The 14,576-nt window shown below is 37.5% G+C and overlaps 1 long non-coding RNA gene across 1 annotated transcript; it reads left to right on the top strand.

Annotated features, from left to right (window-relative positions):
* Positions 1 to 10,681: 10,681 nt before the first annotated feature.
* On the top strand, positions 10,682 to 13,390 carry LOC308388536. The gene is made up of 4 exons (XR_013970125.1): positions 10,682 to 10,984; positions 12,150 to 12,204; positions 12,461 to 12,556; positions 13,100 to 13,390. It is a non-coding gene; the product is annotated as an uncharacterized lncRNA (long non-coding RNA).
* Positions 13,391 to 14,576: the final 1,186 nt, after the last annotated feature.

The following is a 14,576-nucleotide window of genomic DNA, read 5'->3' as shown; positions in this document are numbered from 1 at the left end:
GTAAAAGCTTTGCAGAAGCAAAAGAACTTTGCAAAAATGGAATAACTTAGCAGAACTGCAATATCTTAGAGGAAACATAATACTTGGCAGAAATACAATAGCATAGCAGAACTTAGCAGAAATATTGTAACTTACCAGAAACATGATAACTTCTCAAAAATACAAGAATTTAGGAGAAATAGTATAAGATAACAGAAAGAATATATTTAGCCAAAAATACTTAAACATTACAGAAACACTATGATTTAGAAAAATAGTACAACATAGCAGAAATACTGTGATTTACCAGAGACACTGTGATGAACTATGAATATTGTAATTTTAAATTAAGACTATGTTTTAGCACAAATATTATAATTTGGCAGAAATACTATAATTTAGCAGAAATACTATGTTTCAGCACAAATCCTATAAAAAGCAGAAATGGTATGATTAAGCATAAATACTACATTTAGTAGAAATACTTTGTTTTAGCACAAATCCCATAAAAAGCAGAAATACTGTACTATGATTTAGTAGAAAAACTATAATTAATCAGAAATACTAAATTTAGCAGAAATACTATATTAAGCACAAATCCTATGAAAAGCAGAAATAGTATGATTAAGCATAAATACTACATTTAGCAGAAATACTATATTAAGCACAAATCCTATAAAAGCAGAAATAGTATATTAAGCACAAATCTTATAAAATAGCAGAAACAGTATGATTTAGCACAATAGTAATAAGTTAAACAGAAAAATTGGAAAAGCAAAATGGACAGCTGAAAAAATGCTGAACATGCTGAGGTTCCCTCAAATATACTTGTTAAATGACAAAAATCTGCAAAAAAATTTATGACAGCCACACAATTACAAATATGTACACATGAGGAAACACACATGCACAGAGAGACACACACACAAGATCCAATTCAGTCAACCAGTCTAAATATATTGAATTTGAATCTTACAATGAGATCATCCCATTAAAAGGCTTTCTCTCTCTCTCTCTCTCTCTCTCTCTGTCACACACACACACAAACACACACACACGCACACACAAACACACAGAGGGAGAGAGCTGCTGAATTTGAATCCACCAATCAGAGTGGCTGTGTACTTTTTCCCGCCAAAACAGGTGCTTCTGTTTACACACGCAGCACAGAGAGACACAGGATTATTGCAGTCTATGGGCCTGTTCTTCGTACCTCGCTAAGTAAGTTAGCTGGATTAGATTGTTGACGATTTCGCGTGATCCTGGATCGTTCGGTTCCCCGAAGCCCATCCGGGACTTGCTGTCATAGCAACAGAGCCGTAAGCGTAAACCTGCTGGGGAGCAGGTTTACTTTATGTAAACAGGATTAGATCGCGGCCATGCAGGTATGCCCGCGTCATTCATACGAAAGCAACAGCGATATTCCACCACTGTTTCACCATAAATAAATAACATCAATGTAACTAAAGACAATGCAGCACTTGATCCTTTTATTGATTTCACACAGATACATACAGGTCATTTCCTAAAAAAGGGAAATGTACTATTAACATTCTATTACATGTATGTGATTATTACAGATGTAATTCATATTTCAGAGTAGTAATTGCAGATTACTTCGTGTAATCAAGATGGGAGACCACGGCTATAAAAGCGAAGGTGGATTTGGGAAGTCTGTCGCAGTCATATCCTGTCCGTTTACGCGAGCAACCCATTGCGGAAGGTGCAAGATTGATAAGGAGAGTCCTCAGAATTCAGCGTATATTGCGGGACAGACAGGATCCTTTAGCTCAGCGCGACAGTGTGCTCATAGAGATATCGATTTTCCCGTGAGGGTATTATTCACTTAACCAACTTGTTGACGAGGGGGTGCAGGACCACCACCTGTCTTTTGTTGCTCTGCCCTTTTCTTGGTTGCTGTTATAAACAAACAGATTATTCCAGGGTCTCTTTCCAAGAGACTAAAAGCAATATAAGTGATAAATATTACCATTCTGTAGAATATTCTTATATTTCACTTTTACTTGTTCCCATGTTCTAGTGGGTCCTGTTGTGGCTCTAATGTGAAAGGGGATATAATATAACATATTATAATATAATATAATGTAATATAATATTGGATAATATGGTGTGATATGATAAATCTACCCTACCGCCTACTGGTGTTGGCCAGAGGGGCCGATGGCGCAATATGGCAGCCTGGCTTCTGTCAGTCTGCCCCAGGGCAGCTGTGGCTACAACCGTAGCTGCCTCCACCAGTGTGTGAATGTGAGAGTGACTGAATAGTGGCATTGTAAAGCGCTTTGGGTGCCTTGAAAAGCGCTATATAAATCCACTCCATTATTATTGTTATTATTGAATTACTTACGAGTTTGATTTGTCAGCAACTTTCTGCCAGCCCTCTCTCCTTGCTTTTGCAGCCTTTGCAGTGTTCCCTTGCGTTTTAATTAAACTCTGAAACTCCTGAAATCCCTCACTCAAGAGTTCTTGCTCTGCTGCCGAAAAATACAGAGCGCGCTCCTTCGACATTTTCGCCGACCAATCAAAGGGTTGCCGATCAATGTTTCTACTATCGATGCGTAGCCCCTGTTGGGCCACCCAGTGATCTCACATTACTTCATCCAGCTATACTAATCGTCAACAACAGGTGTGTTCGGAGAACCGGAATAGCGAGCTCAGAGTTAGCGCGATGATTTGGTCTTGGATGTTTCATTTGATCTTGGATGTAGTAAGCGACGTACGAAGCACAGGGCCTATTTCTCTAAACCTGTTTAGCTGGTTTAGAAACTGAAGGTCAAAGTAAAACCAGCTCTAAATATTGCATTTCTGCTGGTGAGGGGTGAAGCACTACATTATTCTTTTTGTAAATGCAGCCAACCAAGCTGAGCAATTAGGATGAACATAGTCGCTCTACAAGAAAACAGGAAGTAGATTGCGTATTTTCTTGACTAGAAAAGTTTTGGTTAAGCTTTATACTGAGTAGCAGAATATTTAGACTTTTAAAATACTTTTCCAGTCTGTGTTTCTGTTATTGCTATGCAATTTCCACTGATTGATGGCTAAGAAGTGTATCATTGACTGGTGATTGGAGGGTTGACAATTGCAGGCTGAAGTGGCCACAGTAGGTCAGACTGCTGAGGGAAACAAAATCAAATATTCTCAAACAGCCAAGTGGGAGTTTGATTAAAGAACATTGGCAGACAGATTTAGAATATATTGAAAATTGGTCAATTATTCTGTTTACATGTACACGTATAGCCTATGGCATGCATGTGTTTTGCATTTTACAGATTTCTTACAGTGCTTTGCTGATTCTGAATATTAGATTTGCAATAATCTCTGCAGTGCAGGTATGTGAATTTTGATAGTTGACAGAGAACACAAGGAAAATGAGCCATCTTTCCGTAACTCCATTAAGTGTCGCTGTAATGAGGAATCTCTGAGATATATTTCTTCAGATCCATTTGCCAAGTGTGAAAGTCGTTTATCCATGTATGCCTCCATGTAAAATAATACAAATCGCAAAAAAAAGGTAAATAAGAGAAGATTAATTAAATTGAGTGTAAATGTGCCAACATATCACCAATCATTTTTTATGAAACGGTGGCACATCCTTGAAAAACAAAGAAAAACAAAGAGTAATAAAGCCACAGTGTTAAAACATAAAACTCCAGTGCAATTAGACTTTGAGCACAAGCAAACACTGAGTTTTTCATTTGGGTTCATTTTCTCATTTGAAACAATTAGCTCATATTATAAGTCGATCAAAAACAACACTGCTTTTGTTTTATGCTAAAAATAAATTTGATTTGCAGCCAATTTTACATGTTGGGGTATTTAAAAAAAGAGAGAGAAACAAAAACATCCTTCTCCACCCTTCCCCGTGCCTTTGTAAAACTGTACAATGAAGGGAGCCTCAAACAAATTGGCAAATGTAGCAATGTCACCACCATACAGTTACCTAGCCACTGTCTAGGCTCTGCTACTCAACAGGTAAGTTATTCATATTTGTACCTGCGATCTGACACAGGAGCACCAGATCCAGTATGTGTTTCAAAGTTATGATGGACAAGTAACTCCCTGTAAGACACAGTTAAGCATAGGGATGGGTATCAAAACCCGGTTCTTGTTGAGAACCGGTTCCCACTGTTTCAATCCTTGGAGTTGTTTGCCATTTTTGCAAACGATTCCCTTATCGATTCCAGTCGCCCCGAATGACGTCACCACGTTGCGGAGCATCATTTACCTGGCAGGAAACACGGCGCGAAAGCGGCTCAAACGCTCAAAAGTTTGATTATACTTTACAAGAACGGATGACAACAGGGCAACTTGCAATACTTGCAATTGAGTAGTTACATTACAGTTAAAACTATCTTGTTACTTGTCGATGGGGGGGGAATGCATGGTTGTTTCATCCATTTTTTTCTTCATATGCAACAATCAGCTGATTTTAGTTTATGTGGAGAAAGAAGGGGGATAACGGTGGAGCAGTCTTTAGCTTTTGAGGAGTGGAGACATGAAAATCACTTTTATTTTCATTATTGAAAAGCATCTGCACAGACAACCTACTAGCACAAAGCTAGACAAGAACCCAGAGCAATGTTCAACCTGACCCCACCCCAGCAGAAGAGCCTGATCTTCAACAGGTAACAAAGGCAGTGAGTGTTGAGGAGTCAGGTTTGCAGCATCGCAGTTTCCATTACTACCTGTGCATGCTTCTACAGCAGAATCATAGTGGCGGTAACTGGTTTTCAGCTTGTTAGTGCTGTCGGTTTTCTGTTCATATGCAGAAACTGAAATAAAAATTACATGTGTGTCCTGATCAGGAAAGAGATACATGTCGGTGTGTGGAACTGTAGACCAAGGTTTATATTGTTAACTGCAAATTATGTTCAAGTGACAAAGATTTTCTGCTCAATTTACAGAGTAATGGAAAAGTAATCTGATGATTTGTGAAACGAGTTACTTACTGCATTACTTTATAGAGTAATAATGATTAATGTGTACTTTTTTTTTCTTTGACGTAACAGCTCCAACACCACTGAAAAAGAGAGTTGTAAATAGCAGATACAGAGTCTGCATTTATTTAGAGTCACTGATCTACAGTATGTGACTTTAACTGTTTTGGGGGTGTTTTGCTGCAAAAAAGCAGGTGCATGATATGGCAGAAAACAAAGGTACGTGACTGGACCAACAGAACCAGCTGAAGCTCAAACAAGAAGACAAGAGGAGCTCTAAAGGAAAACTTGACATTATACTCATTGCTGATATGAAAATATTGATTCAGGCTGCTTTAGAATCCATGCAGGTTACAGAGAAACCTCACAAGTACTTAAAATGACTCAAGGGTTCCCCATGCAACAAAGCTGCATAATGGAGATATCTTTATGAAGGAAGAAAACAATGGTGCTGTCATCCTTTTTTAATGTCTGTCTTTCTTCCTGCAGCCCTATCTCGCTCTCTCTTTCCAGCTCTGTCATTCTTGCTTCTTCTAATTCTGCTCCGACAGCAGCCTCCCCCCAACTGTGTTGATAACAACCTCTGCAAATAACCCTGCAGAAAAACACATTGTCCTTGATCCAATATTGCAACATCCTGTCGGCTCAAAGGCATTAGTTCATTTCTGGGAGACTTGGTTACTAAAAAAGAAATGGAGATTACAGGATGTTTTAACAATCCGTTGACACGTTTCACACCAACCTTGGATTTCTCTTAACTCGGAGGTGGAACCTCACACTTCATCAGAGTGTAAGGTTGAGACACTGAACATGCTGGTGAAGCTTCCACCAGTTTATTTTTCAACGAGAGGGGGAACACACTCTCGCCTCTCTTTGGTTGAAAAGTGGCTTTTTTTCTTTCTTTCTTTTTTTTTAAACTTGGCTGCTGAAGTGTTTGTAAAAAGCAATGTTTAAAGTCAGTGCAATCAGAGGGAGAAGATGAAGTTAGTAGCACTAAATCTGCGAAAATTAACAGTGATTTTCAGAGACACGTTTGCGGCGGAGGGGAACGGACCGCTGCGACAGTGATTATGAGATATATGTTGCTAAAATTTTAAATCATGATGTAAAACATACTGTGCGTCTCAATATCAGATGTCGCACATAGTTTGCTAATTGTTCCATTACTAATGTACTGTAAATTAGCGAGCCAATGAGCTGAGATGACATTTAAATACACTGATAACGACTTACATCACTGTCACAAATGCTCAGTTGGGCTCTACAGTTGGCTCTGCAGCACTGCTCAGTTAATCTATTTCGTAGCGTTCTTCTTCTCTCACTTTTCTCCACATGCTGTCTTTTTAGTCATTTGATATCTTTTTTTTTTAATTTGTTTTATCAGTTTACAAAGCAATAGTGCCTTAGCTGCAGGCCTGAGCAGGAGAAGCTCCTCGCTATGTCAACAGTGCAGCTGTTCTCTGAACTGTGACATCTCTTTTTTCCTAGGCAGTCTCCCCTCTGCTTTTTCATTTTTCACCTGTATTTATAAGGTGAAAGTTGGCTGGGCCTGTTTTCTTTTTTTTTTTCAGTGCCACCTGCACTCATATTATAGTTACTCCCCTGATAGCTACCCTGTAAAATCAGCCTTCAAATGTTACAGCAGTTCAGCGGTAAGAACTGAATTTAATGTTTATCCAGGGCATTTCTGCAACGACTTCATTCACTTTACTCGCCGGTCTTTTTGGAAGTAGATAATGTCCGTTGATAATAATCATTACAAATGTTGATAAACCTCCAATTAAACGTAATCTTTTAATAGTCATCGTGTTATCTGCCCTCTCTGTGTTTTACCCCTGTTGACCGCTGTGCAATTAGACACATACACAGTGATTTAATAATAACGAGAGTCGTTTATTCTGAGAGGGTCCTGAAATATTCTGTTGGTTTTGTTGGCACTTTTTTTTTGTCACATCTAAAGTTTCACACAGTTAAGAGTCTGTGAGAGATTTTCTGTATCCTTACTTGACAAGTGTAAAAGACTTAGCACATACAGAAGAGGGAGACAAACATTTTCATCCTTGACAGGTAAGAAGCGTCAAAATCACTCAGATGAAGGCATCACCGAGACACAGATTTGTATAACTGATTTTTTATTTAAGAGAGGATGGGAGAGAAAAGGACATGAATGGTGTAGCAGGACTTTTGGTGTTCAGTCCCATGATTGCGCTGCCCACATATAAAACACTTTCAAACCAGCAATATACTTGATATTGTCTGCGTTTTACTGCAAGTGCCTGAGATCTCTCCAGAGATGCAGAGAGTTTATTACATGTTGCTGACAGGTGGCGTGTGAGTCCAAGCGCTCCCGTTTTCCATCACCACCTGACACCTATCTGTGAAGATGTCTTATAGTTCTCTGGGGGAAAGATGCATAAAACTTCACAGCAAAGCAGTGCAGAGGTTTAAATTTTGAGGAGAATAAAAAGTGATGATGCACAAACAGAAAACGTCCATAAAATGCTGCATGCTTCGGAAGGAGAACAAGATATCAGTGGTAGAGGATGCAGTGATGGCACTGCAATTACAATGTGTCACTTCTGTTTGACAATAAATAAATGACTATCTAGCCGGCGCTTTCATCCGTTTTTAGGTAGGCATCAATCTTTTTCAGTTACAAAATAAAAGCTGATCAAATGCAAAGTTTCCAATCAAAACCAAATTGAAAATGCTATGGTATTTTAAATATGGTGTCTTGTAGAAGACTGTATATTTTACAGTCCACATAAAAAAGGTTTGTTTGCAACCATTCTTCACACTTAAAAACATACTATAGTGATGTGACTGTCATGCCCTATTAAAAATAAAATACCCCAAGCACATCTCCCCACACTCAGCTAAGCTCCACTCAAATTCCCTTGCTCAATATATATATATATATATATATATATATATATATATATATATATATATATATATATATATATATATATATATATATATATATATATATATATAGATTGCAAATTAGCACAAGTTTTAAGCTGAAACCTGATTAAGAGGCATTTCCCAGTTATGAAAGATTAAATGACTAAAATCATGTGAAAATATCAACAGATCAAAGGGAGAGCTTTAGTTTGATGGTAGCTAAAACTGTCAGCTGTGGATGAGCCAATGGAGAAGGAAGAATGTGAAACTCTTGCCAAAAAAAAAAAAAACTCCAGCAAAAAGACATTTCTCAAAGGGTAAGTATCAAATCATTTCAGAAGTCAGAAGCTTTAGGTCTAAACATCATGGTCAAAGGAAAAGAAAATAACTGTAAAATTTGTTGAAGGAAAATAATGCAGGCTCAGTCTTACAAATGTCAATAAATGGTGGTGTAATATTTTGCAAACAGCGACAGCTCCAGTGGTTCCTCTAACTTTTCTCTGGTGAAACCAGAACCATGGTTTCTTTCATCCCCTGTCATTCTTTGTTGTAGCAGACATTATGCCAGCTTATTATACTGCAGTGTTGTCAACCTCCATGTCAAAACAAGAGATTTTTCTATTGTTACCGTGCTTATGTAACGATCGCATGTTTGTTGTGTTGTGACTGAATAAACTGATGAAAGGTACAGAAAATAAATATTTTTCCAGTCGACCACTATTCCCCTAATCCTGGCTGCACACTGCAGATCCACCATGATGCAAACAGCCTGACACCCTCCATGTCGACTTACAGTGAAGCTGTACTAACTCGTGACCCCTCGTGACTGGTCATGGCTGTGCTTTGAATATGAGTTACTTCTGCCTAATAAGAAGCAAAGCTCTAGCCATTAAACCCTTGGTGCTAAAAGCTCATGTAAGTATGCTGTTTTTGTCACCATGACGATAACAGTACCAACATATTAACATGTTGATGTTGAAGCAGGTAATTTAGCAAGTTTGTTTTAGGACTAGCATACTGAATATCACTGAACAGCTGCAATAAAAGCACAGCTGGGGTTGATGGAGATCTCATAGTTTTAAGGAACTTTAAAAGTATTTAAAAGAAGCATTTTTAGTGGTTAATCATCTAAAATTAATAAAGTTAATATTGCCAGCACGTGTTACATGTAAGTAGCTGTGAGTGATAAAGTGTCACAGACATCGATGCAACCAGACCTCTTCTTGTAACCAGATGATTTGTCTTCTTCTGCCATTAGAAAGAATGCGGGCATGAGGCACTGCCGCACTGGCATCACGCTTAGGGCCCCGTGTCCATCTTTTTTATACAGTCTATGGCAGGGTGTCATTTAGGTTCTGGGGCTACACACAGCACAGTTTCTTTAAGTCTATAGAAGTCCATTCTGAAAATATTCACCTGAGCCATAGGCCTGATTAAAGAAATAGAAAAGAGCCAAAATCATAAGCCCAAATGAAAGACACTTCTCAACCCACTCCCTAAGAATAAATACACACAAGACACTATTTCTTTTTGAATTATTTTTTCTCATTTAACTTGAGGATCCATTTTTAGGAAAAATGATGAGCAGTGGAAATGAAAATTTTCACAGTGGAAAGGCACAAAAAAGACTTAATAACTACTAACTGGAGTGCAATTTTCAAATTTTGGAGAGCTATTTAGTTTGGTAAACTGGACACTTTGCATGCTGTGCTGCATGTTTAAACCCCGTGGTTTATCTCATAGACTTTATCTTCAATTCAATTTTATTTATACAGCGCAAAATCACAACAACAGTCACCTCAAGGCCCTTAATATTGTAAGGTAGACCATACAATAATACATACAGAGAAAAACCAAACAATCATATGACCCCCTATGAGCAGCACTTTGGCGACAGTGGGAAGGAAAAACTCCCTTTTAACAGGAAGAAACTTCCAGCAGAACCAGGCTCAGGGAGGGGCGGGGCCATCTGCCGCGACCGGATGGGGAGAGAGAAAGAAGACAGGATAAAAGATATTCTGTGGAAGAGAGACAGAGATTAATAACACGTATGATTCAATGCAGAGAAGCACAGATCTTCTAGGATGCATTAATAAAGATTTCATGGGAATTTTAGAGTGACACAAAAAAGCCACAGAGTCAGACAATGTCGTCCATAAATAAATGCATACTTTTAAAAAACTATTTGTAACCCAATAAGATCCACTCAGACTGGGGGAATGGTGCCTAAATGCATGCTGTATTCTTTTGATTAGATTTATTTACTTATTTATGTTTGTGTATTTTTCCCTTCATCATTACTAAACCAAGCCTGTCAGCTGTCTTGTTTGTCTGGTGAACATTATAAATAAATCATACACCACATGAATCACTGCATCCCCCACCACTACCAGCGAGCCCTTACACTCCTGTTAAAAATATTCACTTTTACACTGTAATCCCTAACAGTTGTTCTAGCTCATAACTAATAAGCTCATAACACTCAAATGTCGTTTTGTAGTTGAGCAAACTATAAAGTATTGAGCTCTGTTGGCTTTTATGCAGCTTTAATTGAATAGGGCTCAATATTTTTTAGCTAAATTTTTTGGAACGCTCAAAAAGTTTAAGAAGCATATATTAGTGACGTTCTGGTGGGTGGAGTCTTGTCGCTCCCTCAGGAAAGCTTAGTCAGCCATCTTGAATTTACCTTGATACGGGGAAGTTTTGGCCAGCCCGTGTGGATTAAGAGTCCCCAACTTCAACCCACCACGACCACCACCTTATTTTTTTTCATCAACTGCCCTAAATTTGGTAAGTCTAACGTGTTTTTGTTTTGTTTAAATTTAATTTCGATAAACATTCTTTTTTATTTTTTACTGGAAATATATTCGTACTTTGTGCACAGTGAATGTTTGTTATAAATGAATTCGAATCCAAGTAATTGTAATTTTAGAAGTTTTCTAATGTGACAAATACGTAATGTTATTTCAAATTAGAATGATGTAACGTTTTGGCGGTTTTCCGTGGGGGACAACATTTCCCATAATGCATTGTATTCTTGCCCGGGAAGTTGACGGTGGCAGTTCTAGCTCCATGCATTTGAACTTTCTACTAAAACTTTCCACTGGTTGTCGTATTCGCCGGTAATGTACGTGCGTATTGTGAGTATACTTATTTCAATAAGTGTCCGTGTTACACAGTCAGTAGTTTACGCTGTTGAGCTGTGTGTGTGTGCTAGCATGAAGCGAACAATAATAAACAACATGAGTGTGTTATCATGATGGTAATTAGACACGTTTGTATTTTTTCGTAGTCTCAAATGTGTGGTTGTGAGATAATCTCGAAATCCTTTTAACAGTTTAGAGGGGTATTCCACTAAGCGAGCTCTACAAGTCAAGGCTTGCGGAAAAATGCATCGCCTGATTCAGCCTAACATTATACACTGGTCGAACTCGGTGCTACGAACGAAGTTCAGCTAAATTGTTCGCGCTAATTCGACAAGGCTCAACCAGCCAGACTGAGGCGCCTCCTTGACACCTTTAAGCCAGACCCTATCGATCTTTGCTAGATAAATTGAAATGAAATGAAATGAAAATAAAGAGCCGCGTTCTGCTCCCAGGCTAAGAAAGAATCATTGATGCAGACTGTGCGGATCACAAATACTCCCTAACCTGTAAGGCTGGGGTGTCCAAACTTTTTTCACTGAGGGCTACTTACTAGAAATTAGGTAAATAACCTTAACTTTAGTGTATTAAAGTGTATTAAAGATCACAAAATCACTTAAAAGTGGTCGAATATGTTATATTGTTGAATATAATTAAAGACAAAACTGCTTTCATCACAGCTTTCCATAAATGGATCTTTATTGATTCATTCAGAAAAAGCTTTGGTAGCTTATTTTCAGAACAGCAGCCTCAGATTTCTTCTTAGACAGAAGATTTACAGCACAGAGAAAAAACAATAAAAGGGAAAATAGGACGGGTAAATTTCAAGTTTGTTATTTAAGTTATTAAGCTTAGCAACACACCTATCAACATTAGTTTGAAACGGTTAACATTAACAGACTGAACTGGACTTAATAACAGGAGTGCATATAATCTTAGTAAATTATTGTAGTGAGTATCAGCTGCGCTGGGTATGTAAATCGGGCCATCCAGCTGCGGTGCTGATTCGACGTCACTCGTGCCAAAAATCCGGACAAATGTCACTTGATCAAGGAGCAGATCTGCATCAGATGAGATCAGCTGACTACTTGTGTGTGTGTGTGCTGTGCAAAAAATGTTTTTGAACATTAATAAGTCGTCTTTGTGCACATATTGTTTACAGATATCAGACTGCAAAGAGCGCTACAGAGAGTCAACATTTCACCAGTTGTCAGTGGGTGAGTTTTATAATTTGTGTCCCAATTTAAATAAAAAATAAATACAAAGAAACTAGAGAATTTTGCCTTGAATTATTCAAAATTTTTAGATTTTTTTTGGGTTACCCTTCTAGATTGACAGGTTTAGCCCGTTACACAAAAAGTTTGGACACCCCTGATCTATAACAATGACAATCAGAACATGGCTATCCAACACTTTGTTTTTACTCTGCATTTGTGTAAATACTATTCTAATAGATATTGTGTGTTCATCTAGGAACAGCATGATGTAAATACAAGACGGGCCCTCGTCCTTCGTGCACTTCCTGTGTACCTGCGTGAAGATGCCTCCACGTTATTCAGGACTTGTGATGTAAGTGTACTGGCCTCAGCATCAACCATATGACATCGCTCAGAACTCAAGGAGAACCAGGGTGTATATCAGGAAGGATGTTCAACACAGTCCTCATCTGACTTGTTTTCTCCCATATATCAACTATTGTTGAATAAGATTGCAAGAAGATTGTTACGCATAAACCAGAAAACATGAAAATAGTTGAAAGATTATTATACAAAAAAAATCTGCAGATAAAAACTATCTCCCTTTTTAAAATTCAAGTGTTCTATTTTTTTGGAGGTGCCATGTTGTGGTCAGAGAAATGTTTGGTAAATAACAAAAACAAATATCTTGGCATATATTTATTATTGAAAACATTTATTTACACATATGTTTTGAAACCAAACCCAAATTAAGATTATTGTAATGCATCATGATGTATCGCAATATCAAATTAAATCGTTGACATTATAATCCTAAAAGAAACGTGCGACTTATGAAGATTCACACCTCTAATCAATAGCATGATTTGTGTCCTTGTGGGGCTGAACTCATTCTTGTATTATTTTTGTTTTGCAGTCAGCAGATGGTCCAGACCTCACTGACACTCCTGTGGCTCTGCTGACAGTTGTCACGGATGACACTACTGATTCGGCCCTCTTCAGTCCCGAAAGCATCTGCATTGTCGTTGAGGATGAAATACTTGTGAATGGTCCCACAAATCTGGCTGAGTCATTTCTCCTGCTCTTTGGGTACATCTATGCATTAGACCTACAATACCCAAAGAAACTTGAGCTTACATTCACATTTATCCAGAAGGTTGTGATGTGCCTTGAGGACAACAAACCACTGAAAGGGCGTCTACTGATGCTGAAGGATGATTTGTTCAATGAGTGAATCACTCAGAATGGACTACTTGTTAAGCTGAGTATTGAGGAAGCTTTTTTGTTTGTTTTTTTCCTAATCATTTGCCTCTTCTACCTCACATTTAAGATGAATGACTGTTCAGTTCACTATTCATGTTTAATGTTCTGTTGCCTAATACGTAAATGCACTGCCTTGATGTTTGTTCCCTATAAGTACAGCAGTGGAAACCAGTACTGTTTTTTTTATGTATTTTTAAAAAAGAAAGTGAGCTGCAGCTGTCAAGGTACAGTAAGTGTTAAATGCATCAATGTTCTAATAGCTGCAATTGCTGTTAATACTGAAAATGTTATTGAATTTTAGAATTGAGATGGAGACCCTTGGAGTCTTTTTCTCTTGTTTTATTTATGAAGCACTTTTTTATGAGTGAGCTCTGTTGTTTGTGCCTTTTTAAAAGCACATTGTGTTTAATAAAAAGTTGTTAAATTGTTAGTGTTGTTACTTTCATGTTTTCTAACACTTTTAGCTGATTATAATTTACTGGGTAAACAGTTTAGAATTATTTGTAAGTGTATTTCCCACAGTATTTTAAAAAATATTGAAGATTTTAAGTGTTATTTCCCATATTATAAGTTAGAAAATATGAAAAAGTTTGAGTTTATTTCTCACATCGTATGAGTTGCAATATGTAAAATATTTTGAGTGTATTTCCCACCTTAATTAAGTTGAAAAAATTGAACATTTTGAGTTTATTACTCCCTAATTATAAGTTGAGGAATATCAACATTTATGAGTTAACATTGAGGTAATTTAAGGCAACTGCAACTATAATTTTTATTTTAGTTAAACTTAAAACTTTTAAAAACATCACTAAAAAATTGTTGTGTAATCTGTTACACAACAATTTTTGAGTTCTGTGAACTTATTAGGTTTTACAGTGTAGGTAATTGGTTTAGTCAGCTGGGGACACTCTCACTATTAATATAATAAAAGAAGCAGGTTTTAACCACTAGGAGATAAGATAAGCTTTTTTTGGCAGCACTTTCATAAAAACAAAGTATTCATTTTTAACCAAACGCACCATTTAAGCCACGAGTTCTCGAGCTGCAGACGACTGAATCTAACCATCAAATGAACAGTCGCAGAGGCCCAGAGCAGATATTAACCAGTGCATCACATCTCTACGTGCTTA

Source organism: Rhamphochromis sp. 'chilingali', assembly GCF_963969265.1.
Source record: "Rhamphochromis sp. 'chilingali' genome assembly, chromosome: 20".
NCBI lineage: Eukaryota > Metazoa > Chordata > Actinopteri > Cichliformes > Cichlidae > Rhamphochromis > Rhamphochromis sp. 'chilingali'.
This window is presented reverse-complemented; position numbering and strand designations above follow the sequence as displayed.